Source organism: Macadamia integrifolia, chromosome 2 (assembly GCF_013358625.1).
Source record: "Macadamia integrifolia cultivar HAES 741 chromosome 2, SCU_Mint_v3, whole genome shotgun sequence".
NCBI lineage: Eukaryota > Viridiplantae > Streptophyta > Magnoliopsida > Proteales > Proteaceae > Macadamia > Macadamia integrifolia.
Window position 1 is genome coordinate 24,777,550 of NC_056558.1, and position 20,936 is coordinate 24,798,485.

Consider the following 20,936-nt stretch of genomic DNA (forward strand, 5'->3'; position numbering starts at 1 on the left):
GGCTGCTCTTCAGATTTTATTTTATTTTTTGGTTCTCCCAATTATGCATTTGGATTAGGGTTATATTCTATGGTTAAGATTCTACTTTTTTCTTTTTCTGTCTAATTCCCGCGAAAATCAATTTTACGGTATAAACACATATGACCCCCACCTCTATGCCCAGATCAAATTATTAAGATTCGACTACCATAACGAATATGACTCCAATGCATGTGCCTGGCATAGAAGTTTTGATTCTCAATGCTTTGGCACTAATAATGGGTTACTAGCTATGCTTCCAGATCAGGAGGATAGAAATTTCATGCTTCCTTTGTGTAACAGCATCATGCCAGAAAATAGGTTGTCTGGTTAAGGGATTGACATTTTGATCAGGGGATCAGAAATGGTATCATCGGCCTTTCCTCTTAGTGCACAAAACCTTTTGACTAAAAGATTTTTTAGAATTGAAGCAATGCAATTTTCATGTACAACGATTCGGCTGTTGAGGGAGGATCGTTGAGGGTTGATGGCCTTGTATCATGTAGTTTGTGGCTGCCCCAAAGCTTTGTTAAAATCCCATAGGGTTGAAGCTTGGTGGAGTTGGCTCAACCTGTTGTTTATTTTCTTCCCTTGTTGTATGCCGAGCTGTGGGGATCTGTGTGGAGTAGCAAAATTTTCTATAAATACAAAGAGGCTCTGAGAAATAGAGCTTGTAGGCCTTTCTCCATTGCTAGTGAAACTCTTTCAAAAAACGTATATCGTTGCATTATGGTTGCTTGATTGCTCCTTTTTTTTTTTCCGTTTAATTTATTTATTCTCTCTCCCTCTTAAGATTTCCAGATTCTTTAACCATTGTGTTTTGCAAGTTTAGAGAAACTCAAAATGCAAGTTATCTGCTTCTAACCGAAAACTAATATGATATAAAATTTGGTCCAAAAAAGACCCAAAGGTCATGAAGTATTACAGAAATGCAACCATCTCCTATGTTATGTTATATATTCAAACATTTTCATATAATTTAGTACAATTATGAACTTTGTTTTCAATTCTATCTCATACTTGTTTCATGTCTCTGTCATTGTCCTTAATGTCTACCAAAATAAAAAATTCATTGTCTGTTTTAGTCAACATGTAAACTTCACAAACCATTATGACATTTATATGTGGACTGAATTTCACTAACTCAAAAGGAGGGAGGAGGTGGGATATCCGACCCTTGGATTATGCAGTGAACCTTTCTTACCACACGGTCAAGGGAAACTTTGTCCATTTTACTTTTCACTTTCATTATTTTTTTGGTAGAAACTTTTCGCTTTCAATTGAAAGACTTGACTCTTAGGTTCCAATCGGTCTTGGTCACAAACTCACAATCCCCGAGATGCTGTAACATTGGCTTTTTCTGATATATATGCATGGTTCAAGGGATTGGTATTATCGGTTATATCAGTATCATTGGTACCTGATCCTGATACTGATACTTGACCGATATGGTATCAATATATTAGTCCATACTGAGGTAAAAGGGTCCGAAGTGGCTCTTTTTTCTTTTACAAAAATGAAGGCAAAACCATCTTATATCAGCCAAATCAGATCTGCATTGATATCGGTATCTGCCTGGACTGATACCGATCCTAATAACGTGATTCAATCCATGTATCGGTATCACTATCAATACCCTTTTTTCCTTCATTAATTTTCAATGATCTCAGAGAGGTTTTCCCCAAAATCTAAGATCACTTACATTTTCTTTTTTGGATAAGCTGCAACAAATATGTTTTCTTTTTTTCATTTTCCATAACCTATAAGAGCTTTGGTAAGGGCAAAGAAATCTCACCTGCATGAATAGGTTATTTCTCACACATGATATTGAAAAAGGTTTTCTGGGCTAGTCTCCCAAAAGGGAATCATCTGTTGATGGCAACCCCACGGTCATCCAATAGCTCTCACTCATCCTTTATATTTTTCTTTGAAAAAAATAAATTTATTTCCGATGGCTTCTCCCACAAGGCCACAACCACTTCATGTTTAGGTTTCATACTTACTTCTTTTACCCATAGAATTAAAGGTTGAAAGTATAGGATGGTTCAGTTGGGCTCACCAAAATGATACTCTTCTTCTGCATGAATCCCATAGAATTATTCCCTTATCATGGGGGCTTGGCCGTGGAAGGGTAGTTAGAACTTGGAACATTATTGAGTCTTTTAACTTTGGATCTGTAAATATTCAGACCAAGGATCTGCAGGGCTTCTACCTGCCCCGCCCCGCCCCGCCCCGCCCCATCCCAAGAATGCTATGGACTTACTGATTTGCATGTGACCAAGGCACGGCGAGAAGAGCTTAGGTTTCATAGTACTTAGAGAAGGGTAGATCAAACCTGAAACATTAGGTACAGTGCAAGATAGATACTGGTTAAGCTCAGTCGACATCTAAACTCAAGAGCAAAACTCTGCACAGCTTGGGTTCTTGTTTGGGCTCATGAGCAACTCTTACACAGTTCCACAATTTTATCTCTATAATAGTTTGCACTCTTCAACATTGAAAGATTCAGAGTCCAATCATTCTCAGACCTGCAGGTTTGAAAGATGGGCTCTCTACAGTAACAATAGGAGCTTCACTACAGAATAATCTAAGGCTCAGGTAATTTTTATTGGTTAGATATCAACATCAAGTTATCCATTATTGGTAACGCTCGGGATATGTCGGACGTGCAATTCATTAATTCACGATCACATAGCATTTGATTTACATATGCAGTCAATAGAAATGAAAACAAAGCATAATAGGTCCTCACAAGATCCATATAATCTACAAGTCACACAGCATTTGATAAAATCCTCAACTCGAACAACTTCCAGGGGAGATTTCAGTCTCATGATCTGTACAAATTTATGCCCTTAAAAACGAAGTAGTAATGCATCATAAGGAAGGAGATGACATTGAACAGCTCTCACATGAACGCAAATGCGCCAAGAACATTATAACATGTCCCATGTTGATAATAAGGCAAACAGATTGCACAAATTTGTCACTGGGAAAGGAAAAAATAAATATTATAAATAAAATAAAATAAAGGAAATGCAAAAGATAAGGGAATTCCTGTGTTGCATTGAAAAATGTTTTCCAGATAAAATATTAATATTTTCCACAAATAAAACAAAGCCTACAAAGAGTATAGGAAAAGGGTTCTCTGAGCAAGCAGTATAGGGAGAGGGAACCAATAAAGTGCAGAATGGTTCCGAACATAGAAGGGCAGGGAGGTCACTTCATCATTTCATGTGAGGAGAGAGAGACAGTGTACCCTCCCCTAAGCAACTCAGAACTATTTCCAAGAATACAACAGAAAATTGAACCCTGGAAGCTTTTTTTTCCAAAATAGTGAATTTCTAATTTTGGAGAACTTGCAGTAATCACTCATGACCAAAATACCCCTAGTTTTCCTAAAATGACAAATAGACAGCAGTTCTTACAGAAATGACCAAAATACCCCAGTTTTCATGGAATTGACTAATATATGCCCAATTTTTGAAGAAATTAACAAAATACCCAGTTCACCAAAATTGCCAAGATGGTCCTTTTCCTCATAAGGGAATAGTCTTTCTGAGTAGCAGCATATTATCACTCACAAAAAGGCCACATGGATTGTTGGCTAACGACGTGCATGTAGGATGAGAGAGACTAATTTCAACTAATGTGCTACAAAATCTTTGCTGTGGTTGGGGTTTGAAAGACTTGACATTTCAAGGAACCATTGAAATAGAACAAAATTATAATATGCTCCTGTTGGATAAAATACAATAGCAATCTCCCCAACAGCCAAAGCAACTCAACTCAACTCAACTCAACTAAGCCTGACCCAGCTACTTCAGGTCACCAACATGATCTATTGCTATGCCACTCTGTGTGAACAGATATTCCTTTAACTCATAAGCACTCATGTCCTCTCTCACCGCTATTTTTTTGATAAAATCTACACTTTGACTCATGTTTTCAGCCTGAATTGAAATATGATAGAAACCTGAATGCCGACTCCTCAAAATCAGAATCCAAAGCAGCCTCATGGTCTTCTTGGAAATTAAGAATTATTACACGTACAGTGGAGGATTGAGTTCTTTTTTCTTTCCTTTAAGGGGCTAGGCAACAGGTTAAAGTTTATAATCATAAGGGAAGCAACAGAGAGAATGATAGCAACTACTAGTGATGTCAGACTAAATTACCAAAAGGTTATCAGTGCCAGTAAGATACATCATAAACTCCATCACACAAATCAAGTTTATCTTCAACAGAAAACTCAGATCTGGAAAATAGAGCTGAATAGAGGATATTTCGATTACTCGCAAACCATAGCTCAGATGGAGCTTAACCATAAAAAACTGAACAAATTCTGCCGGATTGATTGAGACTAATGCTGGTTGCAACAAAAAAGGAAACTTTTGATGATTCTTCAAGAACTTAATCTAGGAACGTCGGATGATCCTCAAATTTGGATCAATTGGTCCTCCTAAGGTCCTCAACAAACCCTCAAAATCCTGCAGCAATCAGAAATCTGGTCTGGGACATACGCACTCAAAATTTTTTTCTAGAGAAACTCTGTAACTAGAATCAATAGCCTGGCTGTGTGCTCTTCTGATCAGCAAAGGTCAGGACTTTGTTCTCTCAATTTTAGTGAATAAATAGAAGATAAGAGTAGAAAGAGGATAAAATAGGTATAGAAGGGATAGATGTGGGTGGGGGATGGCTATCTCAGCTTGGGTCTCTCATCCACAGCTATCTCAGTTGTTGAAACATCCTTTCTCATGAACAAACCAGCAAGCAAAGCTCACAAAATATTATTAATCAACTGAGTCCCATCAAACTACAATCAACCTCTTTATATAGTAGAGGCTTGGACTCAATTGCATAGAAAGATCTAGGAAACAACTGGAAAATAGAAACTAGACTTCTCTATTGCTTAAACTAAAAGTTTAGAGACTAAGAAACAATAAACATAGAAATAAAAGACCTTCTAGAGACTAAATCTGATTTTTTTACTATTTGTTAAGAAAGAAACAAAAAATTGGACCAAATCACTGTTCACGTGAACGAAAACTTGTGAACAGTATTTTCTGAACTTTGGCTTTGTCTTCTTCTTCTTCTTCATGCTTTGATCTACATCAACTAGCAAGTTACATTAACAGTCAGATAGACACCTGAGTGTTATTTATATCAATAACAGGCATATGGGTGCCTGAGATTCCCAGCTGACAGTAGACAGGCAAATAGCAATGTTCCTATTTTTTTTTTAAACCATTATCCTAATAATAAAAATGACCTTCAGATTCACTAAAGTCTAATTCGATGAATCAACCCTACAAGCAATACACAGTTTGGTTGAATAGCAGTCTACTCTATCGTTAGGCTAGAAAAACACTACAATCCAACCTAGTAAATGATTTCAGGACATTCTCGGACATATAAACACAAGTGAAACAGAATATGTAGTGTCTTCAGGTTCAATAGCATATGGCGATGAGACCCATACAAGAGTTATACTTCTTTATACCTGGATAAAAATAAGAGACCATTGGGGGTGGGGACAAAAATCTAGCCCCAACTCTTGAAAACAAGGTGGAGGGAGGCACCAAGTTCAACCCATAACTCCAAGAGATCGATGTTTCTAAGCCAACTAAGCTTCACGTCTAGTTTGTAGTTACTTTTCGGTTGTCTTCGAAAAAATAAAGGAGCTTCTCAGTCAGGTGGGTAGACTATTTACATAAAGGAGTATTGCATCTAAGTCAAATCGGGGTCTCTGCCGTATACTTAATTCCAAAACAGAAAATTTTGTTCATAGCTTATAAAAGGGCATGTTGATCATTTCTTTGAAATGTTGATTGTAGTTTTGAAAACATTATGATAATTGTTCGATAGAATTTGTTCCCAATACGTGGGCGAGCTTGTGGAACAACGGTTAAGTTGCAGTATTGCAACATGTTGGTCACAGGTTCAAAACTTGGAAAAAGCCTCATCTATGAAGCAGGGCGTAAGGCTGCATACACTTGCCCCTCCCAGACCCTACGCTTGAGGGAGCCTCGTGCACTGGGTTGTTCATTTTTTAGAATTTGTCCCCAAGAATCACTGCAACTGCTGCTAGAGCTATCACCTTCTGTTGTCCCAAGTTCTCCTGCCGCTTATCAAGTTAGACCTGATTCCTCGGTATTCATGGCATCTTAGAAACCCATAGGTGATTTGATGCAGGAGCACCCCAATTGGTTGAACCAGTATGACCAGGTTTGGAAACCCAAACTAGACGGAACTGGCCCAACCTGGGTTTTTGTTCTAATAAAAGTGGTTTAGTTGGGTGGTTTAACTTGTAGTTTTTTATTTCTTTTATATTATCATGCTTTGTTTTAAATAAGCTACGTAGGAATAGGAGATGGAGTTTGGGTACAAGTTAGTTCATTAGTTTCAATTTTAAATTCCAATTACAATTGTTTTGATTTTTCTTTTATTTATACCTTGTAACCATCATTGAGTTAGAATATAAGGATGGGAAAGAACAATGAGATGAGAGTTGGAGAAGAAGAAGAAGAAGAAGAAGAAGAAGAGGAGAGGCGATGGAATGTGGGAATCGTGCATTTCACTAATATATTTACAATATATTACACACACCTCCCTAGGGAGGTAAATGGGAAAAAAATAAAATATTACATGGCTAGTTCCCAAGCTACCCTTAGAGCAACATAACTAATCTCTCTAACACTTCCCCTCAAGCTAGAGAATAAATATCATACATTCCCAGCTTGGACAGCAGAGAACTAAATTTATGATGAAGAAGCCCCTTTGTGAAAATATCAGCAAGTTGATCTCCAGTCCTCACAGAAGGTGTACATATGTAACGAGAGTCAATCTTCTCTTTAATGAAGTGCCTATCCACCTCTATGTGTTTTGTTCTGTCATGTTGCATAGGGTTGGGGGTTATACTTATGGCAGTCTTATTATCACAATAAAGCCTCATGGGTGTCTCAGTATCAAATCCCAACTCTTGGACCAACCTTCTCAACCAAAGAAGCTCACACACTCAATGAGCCATAACTCTAAACTCTGCCTCTGCACTAGATCGAACCACCACAGGTTGTTTTTTACTCCTCCATGTAACTCGGTTTCCACCTACAAATGTACAATAACCTGATGTAGATCTCCTGCCAAAAACTAAGCCAGCCCAATCTACATCAGTGAAGCCTTCTATCCTCATGTGTTTATGCTTGGCATAAAGTAGTCATTTTCCTAGAGAGGACTTAAAGTACCAAAGAATGCAGAAAACAGCATCCAAGTGCCCACTCTTGGGAGCATGCATAAACTGACTCACAATGCCCACTGCATAAGTAATATCTGGACGAGTCAAGGACAAATAAATAAGCTTCCCAACTAGCCTCTGATATTTCCCTACATCAACAAGAGAAGGGCTAGAATCTTCCCCAAGTTTATGATTCTACTCAATAGGAAAACTTGCAGATTTGCAGCCCAACATTCCTGTTTCTTTCAAAAGGTCTAGGATAAACTTTCTTTGGCATATATTTATGCCCTTCTTGGATCTAGACACTACAATCCTCAGGAAGTACTTTAAGGGTCCTAGATTTTTTATTTCAAACTCTTGGGCTAAGTAGATCTTCAACTTAGCTATCTCAACTCTGTCATCTCCAGTCACCACAATGTCATCAACATAGACAATCAGCGCTATGATGGTGCCATTACTACGCTTAGTGAACAGAGAGTGAACCTTTCAAACCAAACCTTTGGAGATTGTTTAAGACCATACAGAGCCTTCTTGAGAAGACTCATTTTTCCTGCAGTTGAAGGGAACTTAAAGCCAGGAGGAGTTTACATATACACCTCCTCTTCTAAATCACCATGTAGGAAAGCATTCTTCACATCCAATTGATACAATGACCAATCTTTATTTACAACCAAAGATAAAAGGACCCTTATGGAGTTATGTTTAGCCACAGGAGCAAATGTCTCCTAATAGTCGATCCCATACACTTGGATGTATTCTTTTTCCACCAGCCTTGCCTTATACCTCTCAATAGTACCATCTAACCGGTGCTTGATTGTATAGACTCACTTGCATCCAACTGAAGTTCTCCCCCGGAAGGTCAATCAATTTCCAGGTACAATTTTTCCCGAGGGCCATCATTTCCTCAGTCATGGTTTGCTTCCACTTAGGGTCATACATAGCTTCAGAAACATTCTTGGGAATAGAAATAGAGGAGAGAGTAATAGTAAAGGCAACACCTGTAGGAGAGAGTATAGGTTTTAAGGCGCTGGTAAGGCGGCAACACCTGTAGGACAAAGCATAGTTTTTAAGGCGCTGGTAAGGCGAAGGCACTGATGCGGTCTAGAGATGGTAAGGCAGTGCTCCGCCTTATGTGAAGTGGCACCTTATGGGGGTTTTTTTTTTCTTAAACACATTTTTAAATTACTTGATGAAGATTCCAAATATAGATTGTTTATTGGTAGGTGTATGGTATTGCTAACACTTGAGATGTATGGGATCAGCTTTACTCCACCAAAAATAACCAAAACAAACAAAACAATAACACGATTCACAAACAGGGTTTGGATTTTGTCAAGGGTTTTAAGAAAGGACTTTGAGAAGGAATCAAGGAACAAGGAAGAACCACTGATCTAGGCGACCATTTTGCTTCGGCAACAGTGAGCTTTATTCTTCTTTGACAGGAGTAGAAATATAGTGGATGACCTTAGGGCTTAGGCACTCATTTTGGCATCATAGAGGTAAGTATAATAAATACTTGTATTTTTTATGTCTTCTTTTCTTTATATTTATAATTTTGTTTCATAATTATGTATTTATATTATATGTTAATATGATTGATGATTGATAATTGATGATTGATGATTAATAAGATGAACTTAATTTATTCACTTTATTGATTTGTTTTCTTGATGAATATCTTACATTGGTAATAGGAACATTTATGAACATTTATTGATTAATAAGTATTCATATTAATATGTTAATATGTATTCATATTAATATGTTAATATGAACATTTAATATTTATTTAACATATAAGTAATAGGATTCAACTAGGATTTGAGCCAAATAGATTGGTTTTATAAAAAAATTACACAGGAACGCTTTAATCGATAAGGCGACACTTTATGCCTGCCTTATCGCTAAGGCACTCCGAAAGACCCTCAAACGTCTCCGTCGCCTTACCGCCTTAAAAACTATGGGAGAGAGAGAGAGAGAGAGAGAGCCATAGGAAACAAACTGGGCTATAGGATTAGTACAAGCTCTTTTCTTTCCTAGTAGCAATAGGAAGATCTAACTCAGATGAGGATGAGGGGATATTACCTGACTGAGGGTGGGTCTCAGGATTTGGATTTAAAGAGGACTCTTGACAGGTATTCTTACTCCTCCTTGTGTACATAATATCCTCCTTTTCATTACCAAAACGTGAACCAACTCTTGAGTAATCACCAACATCAATAATATCCATCTCTTTGTGTTTCCCAATGTCAAGCATGAAAGGGGAGATAGGCAATGGGGAAAGAAAAGGGGTTTCAACAGTAACCATTTCACTCTCATTATTCTCCCCCTTAAAAGGATGCTAATGGGTGCAAAAAAAGGTACATACTCAAGGAAGGTGACATCTTTACAGAGAAGCCTTCGTCTGGAAGGATGATAACACTTGTAACTTTTGGTAGTGGAAGAATGCCAAGAAAGACAATATTTAAGAGCCTTGGGGTCCAGTTTAGTCCGAGAAGACTTATTAATATAGACAAAACAGATACACCCAAACACTTTGGGGGAAAGAGAGAGACTGAGGAGACAAGGCGTCCAAGGGAGTTTTGGAGCCAAGAAGTTTTGCTACATACGGTAGATCAAAAAAGTAGCAGTAAGGAGAGCATCAGACCGAAAAGTTTCAAGAACATGCATGCCAAAGAAGACTCCTACTAACTTCCATCAAATTGCAGTTTTTCCTCTCAGTTACCCCATTTTGTTGGTGTGTGTCAACACAAGCTAACTAATGGATAATGCCATTAATCGTAAAAAAAAGTCCTGAAGACCACCATACATATACTTCCCCCTTTGTCAGAACGAATAATTTTAATCTTGGTGTCAAACTGTGTACATATCATGTAATGAAAAAATTTAATAAAAAATTTTAAAGGCACCATACACATCACTCTTATGCTTCATCAGAACAATCCAAGTAGCACGGGAAAAATCATTAACAAACGAAACAAAGTAATGAAAACCAAGAGGTAGTAGTAGAAGGCCCCCAGACATCAGAGTGCACAATATAAAAAGGAACAGTAGATCTATTACCATGATAAGAATAAGAAAAACGATAATTTTTAGCAAAAATATATAGTTCATAATGAATGACATGGGAACTAGGAAAAGAAGTAAATAAATGAGGTAACTGTTTCCTCATAATAACAAAAGATGGATGCCCTAAACGTTGGTGCCACAACATCACAAAATCCACAGAACTTCTATCAATACGTCTACACACATAGGACTAAGTTGTAGCCAAAAAAGGTGATTGAGGTTCAAGTAGAGCCCTTTCTCCTCATGTCCACTGCCAATAATCCTCTTTGTCACCAAATCCTGAAAGAGATAATGAGAAAAAAAAAGGTGACACAACAGTTTAAGGATTTTGTTAGGTGACTTACAGATAAGAGATTAGTGGCAAGATTAGGAACATGAAGAACATAATCAAGTGAAATGAAAGAAGTAACAAGAATGCTACTCTTACTAGAAATGGAGGAAAGAGAGTCATTAGCAACCCTAATCTTATATTTATCGGAACAAATAGAGTATGTATTATAATAATGGGACGTATCAGTCATATGATCCATAGCACCAGAATCAATAACCCAAGATGGAGCTATAGAAGGAGCAGATGAAGAAACCTGCAAGGCTGAAGCTGAGGAATCTGGCAACGTAAGTGAAGGTGATGAGCCCCCCAACCGTGACATGACCATGTGGAATGCTGCAGTATCCGCCCTAGTAAGGGAATCGTGCTCTGCCTGTATGCTAGAAGTAGACCTTGTAGTATTAGTCTCAACCTAAACACTGTGGGCTCTAGCTCCCCCTCTACGTCCACCACGAGCACCACTAGATCCACCACACAAGCGAGGAGGACGTCTATAAAGAAATGAAGAACCTAACATCTCTCTTTGATGTGCCCAGATTTCACACAATGATTTCATCGTCTGTCATCTCCGCGAGGCAGCGGCCCTTGACCTCTGCCAGCACCACGTCAATCTCTCTGAGAGCTAGTAGTAAGAGCTGACCGCTCAAGAGGGAGGCAGGTTCCATGGCCACCCGCCTGGTCTCCTCTCAGCAGATAGCTACACACTTCATCAAAGGATGGAAGAGGAGACCAGCCCAAGATTTGTATCCGGATTGGCTCATACTCGGTGATGTGGATCCGGATCCCAAGGAACGATATCGGATCGCTTAGGGCCCACTTGGACACTTAATAAACAATAGCAATAACCAATGGCAGGATAGTAATTAAACTTAAAGTCTGTAATGAAGGTGGCAGTTTTGTAAATAAATGAAACTTTAGCAAGGAGAGGCAGATTTGTAATTAGATGGAACTAAAAGGCCTAAGTAGTGGATACAATATGCCAGTAAAGGGGTAATTTAGGAACCATGGAGAAAATAGGATAACAGATTAAAAAAGAAATAAAAGTGAGGGTAGTATGGGAAAGTAACAATAATGGTGCTAAACAATAAAGAAAAATTAAAAAAACCTCTTTTCTTCTTCTTGTCGTAAGAACCAGAAACCAGCGGAGGGCTTGCTGGTCCATGAATGCCTTTACCCTTCCGATAAGAACCCAATCGGCTAGAACTTTTAAAGGGAGTATTTCGACTCCTAATCTTTTTTATTGTAACCAGCAGCAGTTCGATTCACCCACCAACTACGGAGATTGAAGCTCTGAAATCAAATCTGAGCAGCAGCTTCAGGTAATCAGAGTTGCAGGTCTTGTTTCTCACAATAGGGGAATCAATAGGAGCCAAGGTTCTAAGGTTCAGGTTGTATATGTGAGTGCTTCCTTCGATCATAGCTTTGACCCAAACATATCACACACAAGAGAGCTTGAAACACTTCAGTAGTGCTGCAACTATCGCCCAGAAACAGGGTATCTCAGATCAGAAAATCTAACAGCAGGAAATAAGACGGGAGGAAGAAGAAGATAAAAAGGGGAAAAGGGAAGATTTCAGAGAGGACAAAAGTGGGATATAGGTAGCTAGCTAGTGCACACCCAAAATTCTCAACCAAGATTAATTCTTCAAAAACTCAAACTGAAAGTTTAGATTGTATTACTTGACTACTTAAGGGAAAACTCAAAGCATCACAATGGTAACCAATTAAAAATGGAAACTAGCCTAGATAGAAACTGAAATAAAAATCCAAGCTAAATAAAATACCACAAACTAATTTCTAAACCTAGAAAAAGGAAAATAAATAAGAAAATCCCAAGTCAAAGAGATCCCTTCCATCACCCAACTGCATCAGCTCTCCCGGTCTTAAAAGAACTCGACTCCGTCAAGTTAGGTCATGCTCCCAAGATACCCTTGTAAATTACTCACTGATGAGGTGGCACGTATCTTGAAGCAGAAGATGGGAACATAAAAAAACCAGGAGGAGGGAGAGTAGGTTGACGTGCCACCAGAGCAGAAATCAGTCGACGACGTGGCATGTCTGATAATGCGTGTGGCCTCATTAAGTACATACAACCTCCTTGCTTCACCTTGATGGTGTTCCGTGCGCCATCAAAGAGAATGCCTGTATGTCACTGCCAAGATCGCCCTAGAAGAATGTCGCAATGCGCCAATGGGGTGACCAAACAAGTGACATGGTATTGTAACGGCCCAAACTGTAAGTGTATTCGAACAATTGTTGTGGCCTCTTGTCAAGCTATGGATCCAAAACCTCGCACGTGACTCTTCTTGAAAAGCTGCTTCTGTGGAAGGTTGTGTGCTCGAACAAATTCAGCAGATATGAAGTTTGTTTCTGCCCTAGTATCAACAACTATATGAACATCAGTAGGATATGAACTGTCCAAAAGAGTACCCTTTTGTCTGAAGAGATGAGCCTTGTCAAGTAGTCTGTTTGAAAAGGATGAAAGACTATCTGAATGAGCTTCTACATCCTCATCACCATAGTCGAACATATCATCCTCCTCGAGGGGATAAGGATATAAAGCAAATTCATCATCACTTTTCTCAATTGGTTGCTTCTCTGATGCATTCACAAAACGAGTCCTGTTGGGACACTTGTTGGAGTAGTGACCCTTCTCGCCACAACTATGGCATCTGATGTTCTTCAAGCCATCACTGTCCTTGTTGAACTTTGACCTTTTTTCTTCAACTCTGCAAGCTTCAGGCTTCTTTTCCTCGATACATGGTGGTCTATAAACTGAAGAAGTCTTGAGCATACCCTTCCAATAAATGGACTTCTCTTCAGCTGTCTTGGCATAAGCCACTGCCACATCAACGGACCTGAAATCAATGTTAGCCAACTCAAGTCGGATCTCAGTACTTAGCCCACTGATATAACGCATCACCTGTTGTTAGCCTATTTCCTGAAGTCGACACCTTGAAGATAGTTTGTGGAACTTAAGGGTGTAGGAATCCACATCATGTTACCTTGTTGCAAGTTAAGCAATTTATGGAACATTACCTTCTCATAATTAAGGGGAACAAATTTTTCAGTCAGAATTTGCTTCATGACCTCCCAATTGGAATGAGTCCAAGTCTTTTGACAAGCCTTGCATGCAGTACATCATCCCACCATGAACATACATGCCCAATAAACTTGGTGAGAATGAGCTCACACTTTTTCTCATCTGGAAGAGACTTATATGCAAAAATCCTCTCAACTTTGGTAAGCCAGTCAAGAAATTCCTCAGGTCCCTTTTCACTATTGAACTCTGGAACCTCAACTTTGATGCCATAATCTCTATTAGAAAATTGCCGGGTAACATCTTGGGGTATAATAGGATCACATTGCACTCGGTGAGGTGTATCTTCAATCCATAAGGCATTAAACTGAGGACGTGGTGTAGATGGTCCTTCATCGACTTGCGTTTCAGACCTTTGCATAAAGGCAAGAATCTTAGCGAGGGCACCTTGAGTCTCGTCCATGAACTTGTCATATTTTGTCTCATTTTTCTCAACCCTGGCATTAGTTTCCTTTTGGTTCTCATGTACCTCACGATATAACTTGTGCAACTCAGCATTGGTGATGTGACCTATCATGATTAGAGAGGGCAAGAAATTTACTCTGATACCACTTGACGCGGATCCGGATCCCAAGGACTGAAATCGAATCGCTTAGGGCCCACTTGGACACTCAATAAACAATAGCAATAACCAATGGTAGGATAGTAATTAATCTTAAGTCTCCAATGAAGGTGGCAGTTTTGTAAATAGATGGAACTTTAGCAAGGAGTGGCAGATTTGTAATTAGATGGAACTAAAAGGCCTAAGCAGTGGGGTTAAATTGAAATAAAACCAAGAATGGAGGGTTATTTTGCAAACTAGTAAAGAGGGAGTGTCTTTAATAAAGAACTTAAAAGTTAGAGGTACTTATCGGTAATAACCAGAAGTAGTATGTAAAACAATAAAGTCCAATCTTCTTCTTCCTCACGTTAGACAACCAATAGAGGCGGAAACCAGCTTGAGAGAACTTCTCCAAACCTTGCCGGCTGATCATGAAACTTCAGGCGAAGGCTGAGCACCTAGTGCTCTCTTGAATCCAGCAGGTAGGGACCACAGAACAACTCACAAAGAGGAGTTATGGCACCTACAACTGAGAACTAGTGACAGATTTTGGTTCAGCTTTGTTGCAGGTCTTGTTCCTCACGACTAGAAAGATCTTTGGGGCTGAAGGACAAGGGTTCAGGTCGCCTATGATAGAGGTTCTCACGCCCTAAATCTCAGGTTCATCTGAGGAGTATCCATGGAGATCGATCTCCAATACTAGGGCGGGAAATACCACCCAGAATAGGGTATTCTCAGGTTTGGGAAGTAATCAGCAAAGAAATAGGAAAAATATCAAAGAAAAGAAGAAGATAAGGAAAGAAAAGAAGAGTTCAGAGAGAGAACTTCAGAGAAGGAAAACAAGAGATAAGCAACCCACGGCAGCCATGATTTCATCAAAAATATAATTTCAGTTTCATTCAATTCTAAAAACTGAGTTCCCCCATCCATTACATGTCTAATATAAAGGAAAAATCAAAACAATTTATGGAAAATTACTTGAAAGGAAACTAGCCTAGATAGAAACTGAAATAAAAATTACCCTAAATAACAACTGAAATAAGATCTCCTACTAAACTGATTTCTAACAAAAAAGGAAAGCAAATAAAAATCAAGTTAAAAGATAGTTCCCTAAATCCATCGCCGAGCTGCATCACTCAGGGTTCAAACCACCAAGCAAGATAAGAACACGCTCCTCTTCAAGTAATCGATAAACCTTAGCTTCATCTTTAAGATTGGACAGTTGGAGGTCCCTATAGTGATCATATTCTTCCCAGAGACTAATAACAGTGTTGTAGTACTCAGAAATGGTCCTATCCCCTTGCTTCATGGCAATGACCTTTTGGAGTAGTTGATAAACTTTAGCCGAGTCACCCACACAGTCAAAAGTTTTGGTAACATTATCCCAAATATCCTTCGTAGTCTCTTTCCTCATAACCATCTTCCAATCTCAAGTTTCATAGAAAAAATCAACCATGTCATAGCAGTGGAGTTTTCAGTCGCCCATTTTGCATATAACAGGCCATTTGGGTTAGGAGCTTTAACGGTACCTATAACATACCCAAGCTTTCCCCTACTCTGCAAGGAAAGCTTCACAGAATGAGCCCAATCCAAGTAATTTTTGTTGTCCAACTTCACAATAGAAATTTGAGTATTTGGGCTATCAAAAGACATAAGGGCAGGATGAGTAGAACACTCGATGCACTGGCTGAAATCTCTCCAAGAGGGCCTCAAGTCCACTATCATCAGACATATTGTAGAGAAATGGTCACACAAAAGGTGGGAAGTGCACACTCTACCCAAATTTTCTTTCCCTAAACCAGAAAAAAAAAATCCAGTAACCAAACCAAGCATATACTTCAAAGAAATTCACACCATCTACCTTCTTCAAGGTGTAGGATCATAACATAGGAGCTCAATAGCCCTAAACATCATACCTTACAAACACATAGCAATCGGGAGCATCACAGGCCACATTTCAGAGGTAAAAAAAGCCAAAAAACAAGGCTGACGATACCCTATTTCTAGTGAAGAAGTGGGTTGTGCAGCCACAACCCAAGGAGGATTGAAGCGAGACAAAAGAGGGGTGATAATACACTCTAGGGCGACCAAAATGGACCTGGTTTCAGCTCCAAAGCTGACCAGATGAGAGAGAGAGAATGGGAACCAGTGCTGGCGGTGAGCTTACCTAGACCTGATTTTTCTTTTTGCAACCTTCAAGTGTCTCTTTCTTTAAAGGGAAACTTCCCTTGGTGTCTCCATGGTCTCCTTGTATCCCTCTCTCAAGATTTCTTCAATCTTCTGACATAAAAGTCCCTTTCCTTGGAACCCCTTTGTAACCTAGGGTTCCAAAGAGTAGAGAAGGAAGGAGGAGACTTGTAGCTCGACTCTCAAACCAACCGTACAGCTCTAATACCAAGCTAGAATATATAATGATGGGAAAGAACAATGAGATGAGAGTTGGAGAAGAAGAAACACACCTCCCTAGGGAGGTAAAAGGGGAAAAAATAAAATATAACTTGCCTAGTTCCCAAACTACCCTTAGAGCAACATAACTAATATCTCTAACACATTGAGAGACAGATTAGAATGAATGAAAATTTAAATTTGCTTGAGTAGCCTAGGTGGCTTTGTGGTTGGCATTTTCTCTTTCCTCCCCTGCAACTCTGAGTTCCCATCTCATCTTCCCATTCTCTTTTTTAGCCCTCCACCATGATTTCCCACTGATCAGACTTTCATCTAGATAACAACACTCCATCTAAAGAACCTATATTTGAAATCAAGATTTCAAAAGAATGAATACCCAACAACTAAACACTTTAAAACCTTAAAGAAACTTGCTTTTCCCAACTTCAGTCGATTAGCTCCGCAAACAATTATTTCTTCATTTTCAAAAAATCTACTCCTTCACTTGAGGTGTTAAAATTTTAACCTCCCTTCCCCTCAATTCCAGCTAGAAAGAGGGAGAACCAACTTGAACCCAAAGAAACCAATATTATTAGGCTGTCCTGTATGATTACAGGTCCTTTTTATCATGTATAAGACAATCAAGGTAAACCTAATATTTATAAGGCTTCAATATATCACCCCTCGCCCCCCCCCCCAAAAAAAAAAAATTTAATATGGCTTTTGACCAGATCAAATATACTACTGAGGATGGTATAGTTATTCAAACCAATTAGTGAGATTCCAGAAAAGGGACAGGGATGCCAAAAGGAAATTCTCTTTGTTTAAGATTTGAGCACTCAAATATTCAGAATTCCAGGGACAGTGATATGGTGATTTTGGTAGGCCAGGATGGGTCTATGAGAAGTGGCTTCTCCAAGTCACGTGGTGGCACCCAGAATCAGAGACGAATTACTCTGGTGGTCTGATACTTGTGAGGAATTTTGGGTAGTAAATATACCTGAAACCATGGATCAGTGGGAATCCTTTTCTGTAGAACTTCCAAGTGATAATCACCCCCTTTCCTCTGACCTTTTCGTATGGATCTGGTTTTGGGCTGGCCTAAATAAAATAGAGCAGCCTCCTATCTTCTTTTCTTCCTTGTCAAAATATTTAGTACAAAAAAGGCTACCTGAGATCAGCTTGTAAAAGTCCAACTCTACCATCCAACTCTATTTAGGACTACACTGTCATATGCCACCTCGGAGAGAAGAAAAAAAACCTAAAATTTTTTATATCCAATTTACCTAACACAAGTCAGAAAAGGGGTGCCAATGAGTCATGTTGCGCCATGTTTTGGCTGTGTCAAATTTGAAACGTGTTGACATTGCGTCAACCCTAACCTGGTCTGTTTCTTTAGTGTAAGAGTATCCCAAAACAGACACCACCCATTTATTAATGGGGTCAGCTACATGGATCCAAAAAAACAAAAGGGAGGGGTGGGGGGATGAAACAATGAGAGATGAGAGTAGATAGATAACAATAAGAGGAAAGAGACACAGCCCGACAAAACAAGAGAATCTCAGCTAAATGGGGTCGGCTACATGGATCCTTGCCCTCCAATAGGCTCTATCAAAGGTCATACTTGTGACAAGGCCGAGACTATGCATGCCATTCCTCATCACGTCGCCTATGGTCAATTTCAGCTACACATAGCTTCTCTATATGACATTTCTTAACTGCCCAACATTCCGTCCCATACATCATAGCTGGATGCACAACAGTCCTATAGAATTTTCCCTTAAGCTTTAAATGGATGCATCAGTCACACAACACTCCCGACACACCTCTCCACTTCATCCATCCCACATGAATTCATTGTGAAACATCATCCTCTATGTCACCATCTTTATTTATGATTGACCCTAGATATATAAAAAATAGTCACTTTTTGGAATCTCTCTCCTCAATTTTCACCATCTCATTATTCATCATAGAGTGGCTAAAGTTACACATTATATATTCCGTCTTCGATCTACTAATTTAAAACCTCTTACTTCCAAGGTTGATCTTCATAGCTCCAACTTCGTGTTACTCTGCTTTAGTCTGATCCATTAGACGATGTCATCAACGAAGAGTATGCACCAAGGGACCTCGTTGAGAATGCACTTGGTTAACTCATCCATGAAAAGCATGAACAGATAGGGGCTTAAGGCCGATCCTTGATGCAACCCAATTGTAATTGGGAATTCCTCGAGTTGACCTCCCACAGATCTCACATTGGTCACCATGCCCTGAAACATCTCTCTCCACATATGTGCTCTCTCTCTCTCTTCCAATCGACCAACTAAGGAAGAGTCCCAATCTGACCTCACAATCATTAAATACAAGAAAATGCAACCAAACAGGAAGAGAGTTAAATAGCCTAATCCAGCCTAGCTAATGATAAGCAATAACAATAAAAAAAACGAGGAAAATAAATCAGCTAAAAGACCCCACGATTGGACTGTCGATCAGATTCCTGTTGTGGTCAGGAATCTGAGATCAGAAACTGGACAGGGAAACCGCAGGCTGTCATATATTCCAGTTCTGTCAGATCTGACTGCCATGACTGTCATGGCAGTCAGATCTGATGGCAGATTTTCTGGTCTTCTTCCTCCTCTGGTAATGCTACTGGTACCTTGTGTCTGCATCACAAAACCAACTTGGCATGAACCCTGATCCTCCAGTGCATGAACAAAGGGATACAACTACTGCGCTAATAGGCAGGTGCCAAATCTGGTAACAAAAAAGACACAACATAGCTCCATCTCACAATAGACTCTTTTAAGAAAATAACCACCATCATATGCCATCATCAACTCCTCTATCACTGCCAGAGAACCACCAGCAGAGGAGGAGGACATCAACAACCAAATCATGCATTCTTTTTCTGCTCAAAACTTACCAAGCAAGTTGGAGATGCCAGAGTCAATTTTTGCCATAAATCCAACTTGGGGAGAATGCAATAGTGGCCCAGCCCTTTAATATCTCCAATCTTGTTATGGTAATAACAGAAAGATAGGAATGACTCTTGACAACAGGATGAAATGGTTGATCTCCGTTCCAATTCGAGTCAATCAGCTCCAGTTTATTGCACTACAATCAAAGGTGTTTTGGCCGCTGTGCACGCTTTACTCCCACTGCCAACATTTGCAAAAGAAAGCAAATGTTTATGAAACATTTGATGCACTCTACCAATGTTGCGTTTGGTTGCAATCAGCTGGCTCTATTTCTTATTTCTTATTTCTTTTTCTTTTTTTCTTTTTTTCTTTTTTTCTTTTTTTCAGTGCTTCACATCTAAGTAGATTTTCTTAGTTCCACAACCTTGAACAAATGCAGATACGCACCCGTGGATCGATCCATACCCATATGACAGAGATGAACCGGATCCATATTTGATCATTTGATCAAGTAGGATTTTAGTAGTAGATTGTATTCAATAGAATAATATCTTTAGTTTATTTTATTCTGTTTATTTTTTGGAAGTTGCATACATAGGACATAGTTAGAGTTGCTTTGGAATTTATTTTTCCATTTGAGTTAGTTTCCTTCTATGTTAGAGTTTTTAAATTTCCTATTTATATGCTTGTAATCGATTGAAAAGGATAGAATGAAGAATGAAGTTATGAGTTGCTATTGTGGTGTGTGCTTGCGGGCTGAGTGTGTGCAATTTCCCTCTCTCCCCCCTTCTTTGTGCGACTCCTCCCACTCCCTTGCAACTCCTGAGTTCTCAGGGATTTCTTCCCTACCCCCACCTGTCCTCCATCAACTTGGTATCAGAGCCAAATGATTCAATTCCTTCCTCCACTCAACCTCCCTTCTTCTCCTTGGGTGTGTTCAAACTCGTATTCTCCTTCCCACCCTATTTTGTTTCTGTTGCAAAACAGAGAAGTCGGAAACCCCTCCCTAATAGGTTCGAGTGACCAAAGGAAAGAAAAAAAGGCCTCTGTTCAGACCAGATAACAGAAAACCATCCTACTCCCTTTTGCAGTGACCATCTTCCCCAACCCACCGCCCCTTCTGCAACCAGGAGAAAAAAAAATCCCTTTTTCTCCTTTGTTTCCTACCGAAACCCAATCCCACCGCCCTTAGTCATTTTCCGCCACTTCAATCGACTCCCCGTCCTGATTTCCAACTGCAAAAAAAAAAAAAAATCGCCTTCTTTTCCACTCTACTGTGACTGATCGAACCTTCCTCCCACTTTCTAGGGTTCCACCAGCACAAAGGAAACAAAAAAAAAAAA

At 39.3% G+C, this 20,936-nt stretch overlaps 1 protein-coding gene across 5 annotated transcripts in view; it reads right to left on the reverse strand.

Annotated features, from left to right (window-relative positions):
• Nucleotides 1-2,676: 2,676 nt before the first annotated feature.
• LOC122068131 (transmembrane protein 230) overlaps nucleotides 2,677-20,936 on the reverse strand; it is a 27,962-nt gene continuing 9,702 nt past the window's right edge. For 4 of the 5 annotated variants that reach the window (XM_042631980.1, XM_042632015.1, XM_042632000.1 and 1 more), the window contains exon 4: nucleotides 2,677-3,007. The gene's annotated coding sequence lies outside the window, so the exon portion shown is untranslated. Of the gene's footprint in view, nucleotides 3,008-10,287; nucleotides 10,598-20,936 lie in introns of those variants that run through there. The other variant, XM_042631991.1, reaches the window with a different exon arrangement.